This window comes from Rhinoderma darwinii, chromosome 13, assembly GCF_050947455.1.
Source record: "Rhinoderma darwinii isolate aRhiDar2 chromosome 13, aRhiDar2.hap1, whole genome shotgun sequence".
NCBI lineage: Eukaryota > Metazoa > Chordata > Amphibia > Anura > Rhinodermatidae > Rhinoderma > Rhinoderma darwinii.
The window spans coordinates 1,215,192-1,225,550 of record NC_134699.1 but is presented as its reverse complement, the minus strand read 5'-3'; positions in this window follow the sequence as shown (position 1 = coordinate 1,225,550).

The following is a 10,359-nucleotide window of genomic DNA, read 5'->3' as shown; positions in this document are numbered from 1 at the left end:
ATAATACCCTCATACTGTTACTGAATAATACCTTCACACCATAACCACATAATGACTGAATAATACCCCCATACTGTTACTGAATAATACCGCCACACCATAACCACATAGTGACTGCATAATACCCCCATAATGTTACTGAATAATACACCCATACTTATACTGAATACCTCCACACCATAACCACATACTAACTGAATAATACCCCCATACTGTTACTGAATAATACAGTCACACCATAACCACACAGTGACTGAATAATACCCCCATACTGTTACTGAATAATACCACCACACCATAATCATATAGTGACGGAATAATACCACCATACCGTTACTGAATAATACCGCCACACCATTACCACATAGTGATTGAATAATATGCTCAAACTGTTACTGAATAATACCTCCACACCATAACCACATAGTGACTGTATAATACCCCCATACTGTTACTGAATAATACCGCCACACCATAACCACATAGTGACTGAATAATACCCCCATACTGATACTGAATAATACTGCCACACAATAACCACCACATAGTGACTGAATAATACCCCCATACTGTTACTGAATAATACCGCCACACCATAACCACACAGTGACTGAATAATACTCCCATACTGTTACTGAATAATACTGCCACACCATGACCACATAGTGACTGAATAATACCCCCATACTGTTACTGAATAATACCACCATACCATAACCACATAGTGACGGAATAATACCCTAATACTGTTACTAAATAATACCCCCATACTGATACTGAACACCTCCATACCATAACCACATAGTGACTGAATAATACCCCCATACTGTTACTGAATAATACCTCCACACCATAACCACATAGTGACTGAATTATACCCTCATACTGTTACTAAATAATACCTCCACATCATAACCACATAGTGACTGAATAATACCCCATTATGTTACTGAATAATACCACCACACCATAACCACATAGTGACTGAATAATACCCCCATACAGTTACTGAATAATACCCCCATAGTGTTACTGAATAATACCTCCACACCATAACCACATAGTGACTGAACAATACCCCCATACTGTTACTGAATAATACCTCCACACCATAACCACATAGTGACTGAATAATACCCACATACTGTTACTGAGTAATACCACCACACCATAACCACATAGTGACTGAATAATACCCCCATACTGTTACTGAATAATACCGCCACACCATAACCACATAGTGACTGAATAATACCCCATACTGATACTGAATAATACCACCACATCGTAACCACATAGTGACTGAATAATACCGCCATACTTTTACTGAATAATACCTCCACATCATAACCACATAGTGACTGAATAATACCCCATACTGATACTGAATAATACCACCACACCATAAGCACATAGTGACTGAATAATACCCCCATACTGCTACTGAATAATACCCCCACACCGTAACCACATACTGACTGAATAATACCCCCATACTGTTACTGAATAATACCTCCACACCATAACCACATAGTGACTGATTAATACCCCCATACTGTTACTGAATAATATCGCCACACCATAACCACATACTAACTGAATAATACCGCCACACCATAACCACATACTGACTGAAAAATACCGCCATACTGTTACTGAATAATACCGCCACCCCATAACCACAAAGTGACTGATTAATACCCCCATACTGTTAATGAATAATACCACCACACCATAACCACATAGTAACAGAATAATACCCCCATACTGTTACTGAATAATACCCCCATACAGTTACTGAATAATACCTCCACACCATAACCACATAGTGACTGATTAATACCCCCATACTGTTACTGAATAATACCACCACACCATAACCACATAGTGACTGAATAATACCCCCATACTGTTACTGAATAATACCACCACACCATAACCACATAGTGACTGAATAATACCCCCATACTGTTACTGAATTATACTGCCAAACCATAACAACATAACTAAATAATACCCCCGTACTGTTACTGAAAAATACCCCCATACGGATTCTGAATAATACCCCCATACGGATACTGAATAATACCCCCATACTGTTACTGAATAATACCCCCATACTCTTACTGAATAATACCACCACAGCATAACCACATAGTGACTGAATAATACCCCCATACTGTTACTGAATAATACCTCCACACCATAACCACATAGTGACTTAATAATACCCTATACTGTTACTAAATAATACCACCACACCATAACCACATAGTGACTTAATAATACCTCCATACTGTTACTGAATAATACCCCCCCCAAAACCACATACTGACTGAATAATACCCCCATACTGTTACTGAAAAAAAAAACGCCACACCATAACCACATAGTGACTGAATAATACGCTCATACTGTTACTGAATAATACCCACATACTGATACTAAATACCTCCACACCATAACCACATAGTGACTGAATAATACCCCCATACTGTTACTGAATAATACCGCCACACCATAACCAAATAGTGACGGAATAATACCCCCATACTGTTACTGAATAATATCGCCACACCATAACCACATAGTGACTGAATAATACCCCCATACTGTTACTGAATAATACCGCCACACCATAACAACATAGTGACTGAATAATACCCCCATACTGTTACTGAATAATACCTCCACACCATAACCACATAGCGACTGTATAATACCCCAATACTGTTACTGAATAATACTGCCACACCATAACCACACATTGACTGAATAATACCCCCATACTGTTACTAAATAATACCTCCACACCATAACCACATAGTGACTGAATAATACCCCCATACTGTTACTGAATAATACTGCCACACCATAACCATATAGTGACTAAATAATTCCCCCATACTGTTACTGTAATGATAGGGGTAGGGAAACGGACAAGTGAGCCCTAATCTACCCGCCACTCTGTCCCTTCCTACTTGCAACGACCCTCCCTAGGCGACGGGGTACAACTGGGCGGCGGTCCCTACGCTCAGTAAGTGCACGAGACAAACATACAAGGGAATATAAAGCAAAGGGAAAGGGGAAGTTGCCCACAGCAACACCGTGAGCAACAGAGTGGTGAACGAGCCAAGTCAAACCAGGAGAGCACGAGGTACCAAACGCAGAGCAGAAGAGTAGTCAGAAAGCCAGGGTCAAAATGGAGCAGGATCAAATTGTTACGAGCAGTAGCTGGGCCAGGAAACCACACGGAAAGAATCACAAGCAAGGGGGAACAGGAAAGGCAGGTATAAATAGACAGAGGGCGGGAGCTAGCTGAGTCTGGCCAGGCTGCGATAGGCTCTCCCACTCCTAAGCCTGCCAGCCTGAGTGGTGGAAGCTGGAGTCAGTCTCAGAGAGATAGACTCAGGTGAAGACTGATTAACTATGGAAGTTAACCCCGAAGCTGTGCCTGGCAGATCCTTTACAGTACCCCCCCTTTTATGAGGGGCCACCGGACCCTTTCTAAGTGGACCTGGTTTACTGGGGAAACGAAGGTGGAACTTCCTGACCAATACCCCAGCGTGAACATCCCGGGCGGGTACCCAAGTCCTCTCCTCAGGCCCGTATCCTCTCCAATGGACCAGGTACTGGAGGGAGCCTTGGACCATCTTGCTGTCCACAATCTTGGCCACCTCGAATTCCACCCCCTCAGGGGTGAGAACGGGAACAGGAGGTTTCCTCGAGGGAGCCAAGGATGGGGAGCAGCGTTTAAGGAGGGAGGCATGAAACACGTTGTGTATACGAAAAGATGGGGGTAACTCCAGCCGGAAGGAGACAGGATTGAGGACTTCAATGACCTTATACGGCCCAATAAACCGGGGAGCAAACTTCTTGGATGGGACCTTAAGATGCAAGTTCCTAGATGATAACCACACCAGTTCCCCGACCATAAACAAGGGGTTAGCAGAACGTTTTCTATCAGCCTGAGTTTTTTGTACGCTCTGGGACGCCTCTAGGTTCTTCTGAACCTGGGCCCAGACTGTGCACAGTTCCCGATGAACGACCTCTACCTCGGGATTGTTGGAACTACCAGGTGAAACGGAGGAGAACCGTGGATTAAACCCAAAATTACAGAAAAAGGGGGAGACCCCTGACGAGTTACTGACCCGGTTATTAAGGGAAAATTCAGCAAGGGGAATGAATGAGACCCAATCATATTGACAGTCAGAGATAAAACACCTTAAATATTGTTCTAGAGATTGATTAGTCCTCTCAGTTTGGCCATTGGTTTCAGGATGGAAAGCAGAGGAGAAGGACAGATCAATCTCCAACTTCTTACAGAAGGCTCTCCAAAACAAAGAAACAAATTGTACCCCTCTGTCCGAAACAATATTGACAGGGACCCCATGGAGACGGAGGATGTGTTTGACAAACAAGGTAGCTAACGTCTTGGCGTTGGGTAGTTTCTTGAGGGGCACAAAGTGTCACATCTTACTGAAGCGGTCTACTACCACCCACACCACCGACTTGCCTTGGGATGGAGGCAAATCGGTGATAAAATCCATGGAGATATGTGTCCAAGGTCTCTGGGGAATGGGCAACGAACGTAGTAAGCCCGCTGATCGGGACCTGGGAGTCTTGGACCTAGCACAAACCTCACAAGCGGCGATGTAGGCCTTAACGTCTTTAGGCAAGCCAGGCCACCAATAGTTTCTGGCAATGAGGTGTTTGGTACCCAGGATGCCTGGATGACCAGATAGTGCGGAGTCATGATTTTCCCTAAGTACCCTAAGCCGGTATTGCAGGGGAACAAACAGCTTGTCCTCAGGAAGGTTCCCGGGAGCTGAACCTTGATCAGCTGCAATTTCAGAGACTAAATCAGAATCAATAGAAGAAATGATTATACCGGGACGCAAAATACAAGCAGGATCTTCCTCCGAAGGAGGGCTGGCCATGAAGCTACGCGACAGTGCATCAGCCTTAATATTTTTAGACCCAGCCCTATAGGTAACCAAAAAGTTGAATCTGGTAAAAAATAGCGCCCATCGAGCTTGTCTCGGGTTTAGCCTCCGGGCAGATTCTAGGAAAACCAGATTCTTGTGGTCGGTAAGGACCGTTACCTGGTGCCTAGCCCCCTCCAGGAAGTGGCGCCACTCTTCAAATGCCCATTTAATGGCTAAGAGTTCGCGGTTGCCAATATCATAGTTACTCTCAGTGGGCGAAAACTTCCTGGAAAAGTAGACACAGGGGCGGAGATGGGTGAGGGACCTGGTACCCTGGGACAAGACAGCCCCCACTCCCACCTCGGATGCGTCAACTTCCACGATAAATGGCTCCATTTGGTTGGGCTGAACCAGCACCGGGGCCGAGATAAAGCACTTCTTAAGGACCTCAAAAGCCTGGACAGCCTCTGGAGACCAGTGGAGGAGATCGGCATCTTTGCGAGTGAGGTCCGTAAGAGGCTTAGCGATGACCGAGAAGTTAGCAATGAATCTCCTGTAATAATTAGCGAACCCCAAAAAACACTGTAACGCCTTCAGGGAAGCAGGTTGGACCCATTCCGCCACAGCCTGAACCTTGGCGGGGTCCATGCGGAATTCATGAGGAGTGAGGATCTGACCCAAAAATGGTATCTCCTGTACCCCAAACACACATTTTTCAGTTTTTGCAAACAGTTTGTTTTCCCGAAGGACCTGGAGCAGCTTCCTGACATGCTCAATGTGGGAGGGCCAGTCCTTGGAAAACACCAGTATGTCATCAAGGTACACTACAAGAAATATCCCCAGGTAATCTCTCAAAATCTCATTTATGAAATTCTGGAAGACCGCGGGAGCATTACACAACCCAAAGGGCATGATGAGGTATTCAAAATGACCTTCGGGCGTGTTAAACGCAGTCTTCCACTCATCCCCCTCTTTGATGCGGATAAGGTTATACGCCCCCCGTAGATCAAAGTTAGAGAACCATTGGGCCCCCTGAACCTGATTAAAGAGATCAGGAATCAAAGGAAGGGGATACTGGTTCCTTACAGTGACCTTATTCAGGTTACGGTAGTCAATGCATGGCCTAAGACCACCATCCTTCTTCCCTAAGAAGAAGAAGCCAGCACCTACCGGAGAAAGTAGAGGGGCGAATGTAACCCTTGGCCAGGCATTCCTGGATATACTCTCTCATGGCTTCACGTTCGGGACAAGAAAGATTAAATATCCTACCCTTAGGAAGCTTAGCTCCTGGTACCAATTCGATAGCGCAATCGTATTCTCTATGAGGAGGTAACACTTCGGAGACCTCCTTAGAGAAAAGATCAGCGAAGTCCCGAACAAACTCAGGTAGCGTGTTCACCTCCTCAGGGGGAGAAATAGAATTAACAGAAAAACATGATGTCAAACATTCATTACCCCATTTGGTAAGCTCCCCAGTATTCCAGTCAAACGTGGGATTATGCAACTGCAACCAGGGAAGGCCTAAAACCAAATCGGACGATAATCCCTGCATCAACAGTACAGAGCACTGCTCCAAATGCATGGAGCCAACAAGGAGTTCAAAAACAGGGGTATGCTGTGTAAAATAACCATTAGCAAGAGGAGTGGAGTCGATACCCACTACCGGGACAGGTTTAGGCAAATCAATCAAAGGCATAGCAAGAGACATAGCAAATTCCACAGACATGATATTAGCAGAGGACCCTGAATCCACTAAGGCGCTGCCGGTAGCAGACCTACCACCAAAAGAGACCTGAAAGGGAAGCAAGATCTTATTACGTTTCATATTTACGGGAAATACCTGTGCGCCCAAGTGACCTCCCCGATGATCACTTAGGCGCGGAAGTTCTCCGGCTGCATTCTTACGCTTAGGACAGTTGTTCACTTGATGCTTGTCATCCCCACAGTAGAAGCAGAGACCATTCTTCCTGCGGAAATCTCTACGTTGTTGGGGGGACACGAAGGCCCCGAGTTGCATAGGTACCTCTGAGTCTTCCGGGGAAAAACGAAGCAACGGAACCTCGGGAGGCATCATGGTTGAGTCGGAGGAGAAAACACATAAACGTTCGCGTTGACGTTCCCTGAGACGTCGGTCAAGTCGTACCGCTAAAGCCATAACCTGGTCTAGGGAGTCAGAAGAGGGATAGCTAACTAGCAGGTCTTTCAGGGCATTCGACAGACTCAACCTAAACTGGCACCTTAAGGCAGGGTCATTCCACCGAGAAACTACGCACCACATCCTAAAGTCAGAACAATACTCCTCAACAGGTCTCTTACCCTGACGTAAGGTCACCAGCTGACTCTCGGCAAAGGCAGTCTTGTCAGTCTCGTCATAAATGAATCAGAGAGTAGAAAGGAAAAGATCAACGGAGGAAAGTTCAGGGGCGTCAGGAGCCAAGGAGAAGGCCCATTCTTGGGGCCCGTCCTGGAGCCGGGACATAATTATACCCACTCGCTGGCTCTCAGAACCTGAGGAGTGGGGCTTTAAGCGAAAGTAAAGCCTGCAACTCTCCCGAAAGGAGAGAAAAGCCCTCCGGTCCCCTGAGAACCGGTCGGGCAACTTGAGGTGGGGTTCAGGAGTTGAGGTGAACTACCAAGGTAGCATCAGGCTGGTTGACCTTCTGAGCCAGGGCCTGGACCTGTAGGGAGAGACCCTGCATTTGCTGAGCCAGGGTCTCAAGGGGGTCCATGGTAGTGTCAGGGACCAGGGTAGACTAGGTATATGGGCTTGTGATTATGTAATGATAGGGGTAGGGAAATGGACAAGTGAGCCCTAATCTACCCGCCACTCTGTCCCTGCCTACTTGCAACGACCCGCCCTAGGCGACGGGGTACAACTGGGCGGCGGTCCCTACGCTCAGTAAGTGCACGAGACAAACATACAAGGGAATATAAAGCAAAGGGAAAGGGGAAGTTGCCCACAGCAACACCGTGAGCAACAGAGTGGTGAACGAGCCAAGTCAAACCAGAAGAGCACGAGGTACCAAACGCAGAGCAGAAGAGTAGTCAGAAAGCCAGGGTCAAAATGGAGCAGGATCAAATTGTTAGGAGCAGTAGCTGGGCCAGGAAACCACACGGAAAGAATCACAAGCAAGGGGGAACAGGAAAGGCAGGTATAAATAGACAGAGGGCGGGAGCTAGCTCCGTCTGGCCAGGCTGTGATAGGTTCTCTCACTCCTAAGCCTGCCATCCTGAGTGGTGGAAGATGGAGTTAGTCTCACAGACATAGAAGCAGGTGCAGACTGATTATCTATGGATGTTAACCCCGAAGCTGTGCCTGGCAGATCCTTTACATTATGTTTGGGGTAATAACAGTTATTACACCATTATTTCTAAAACACACTGTTTTGGGGAACTTTACTACACAGCAGGTACAGTAATGTGGGCACCTGGGGCAACAGCAGGCATAGTAATGGAGCGGCAGGGAGGGAAGTTTGTGCTGCTCATAAGGGGGGGGGGGGTGTGCTGAAAATTGAAGATCCAAAGATTTTCTTGGCTGCAAACTCTGCAGAGACAAAGTTTATGGTGGTAATGCTTGCCATGTGTAGTGGTTTCTCTTCAGTAACAGTATGGGAGTATCAGTATCAGAATGGGGGTATTATTCAATATCAGTATGGTGGTATTAATCAGTATCAGTATGGGGGTATTAATCAGTATGGGGGTATTATTCAGTATCTGTATGGGGGTATTATTCAGTATCAGTATGGGGTATTATTCAGTAACATTATGGGGGTATTATTCAGTATCAATATGGGGGGTGTTATTCAGTAACAGTATGGGGGTATTATTCAGTATCAATATGGGGGGTATTATTCAGTAACAGTATGGGGGTATTATTCAGTAAAAATATGGGGATATTATTCAGTAACAGTATGGGGGTATTATTCAGTCACTATGTGGTTATGGTTGTGGAGGTATTATTCAGTAACAGTATTGGGGTATTATTCAGTCACTATGTGGTTATGGTGTGGTGGTATTATTCAGTAACAGTATGGTGGTATTATTCAGTCACTATGATTCTTCTCGTTTGGTTTCCTGGCCCTGCTGCAGCTTCTTGTACTATTGACCTTGCTTGATATTGACCCCGGCTTGCTGACTACTCTCCTGCTCTGCGTTTGGTACCTTGTTCACTCCTGGTTTGACTCGGCTTGTTCACTACTCTCCTGCTCTGCGTTTGGCACCTCGTACTCTCCTGGTTTGACTCGGCTTGTTCACTTCTCTTGTTGCTCACGGTGTTGCCGTGGGCAACTGCCCCTTCTTCCCCTAGCTCTGTGTACCCTTGTCTGTTTGTCTGTTTGTCTGTCGTGCACTTATTGAGCATAGGGACCGTCGCCCAGTTGTACCCCGTCGCCTAGGGCGGGTCGTTGCAAGTAGGCAGGGACTGAGTGGCGGGTAGATTTGGGCTTACTTGTCTGTCTCCCCACCCCCGTCATTACACATAATAGTGCAAAACAGATAGTGCCCCAGATGGTAATAGTTCCCTATGACATTAATATTGAACCCTTACTGCCCCTACACAATAATAGTGCCCCTTAGTTCCCCCTAATTAGTAAAAGCGCCACCTTAGCTCCCTTCATACATTAATATGTTTCCCTAAGGAAACTGGGGGGGGAGAAGATAATAAGTACCAGTGTAGAAGGGGTTAGGGTATGTGAACACGATATCGACAATTACGGATGAAATTACGGAGCTGGCCTAGCCAGTTTCCAGACCTTAATCCCATCGAAAACGTATGGAGGGAGCTGAAGATCCAAGTTGCCAAGCGACAGCCTCGAAATCGTATTGATTTACAGATGATCTGCAAAGAGGAGTGGGCCAAAATTCCATCTAACGTGTGTGCAAACCTCATCATCAACTACAAAAAACGTCTGACTGCTGTGCTTGCCAACAAGGGTTTTGCCACCAAGTATTAAGTCTTGTTTGCCAAAGGGATCAAATACTTATTTCTCTGTGCACAATGCAAATAAATATAGATCATTTTAACAATGTGATTTTCTGTTTTTTTTTAAAATATAATCTATCTCTCACTGGTAAAATTAACCTAGCCTAAAAATTCTAGACTGTTCATGTCTTTGACAGTGGGCAAACGTACAAAATCAGCAAGGGATCAAATACTTATTTCCTTCACTGTATATAAGTGTCCCGCATATAATGTATATAAGTGTCCCGCATATAATGTATATAAGTGTCCCGCATATAATGTATTTAAGTGTCCCGCATATAATGTATATAAGTGTCCTGCATATAATGTATATAAGTGTCCCGCATATAATGTATATAAGTGTCCCGTATATAATGTATATAAGTGTCCCGCATATAATGTATATAAGAGTCCCGCATATAATGTATATAAGTGTCCTGCATATAATGTATATAAGTGTCCCGCATATAA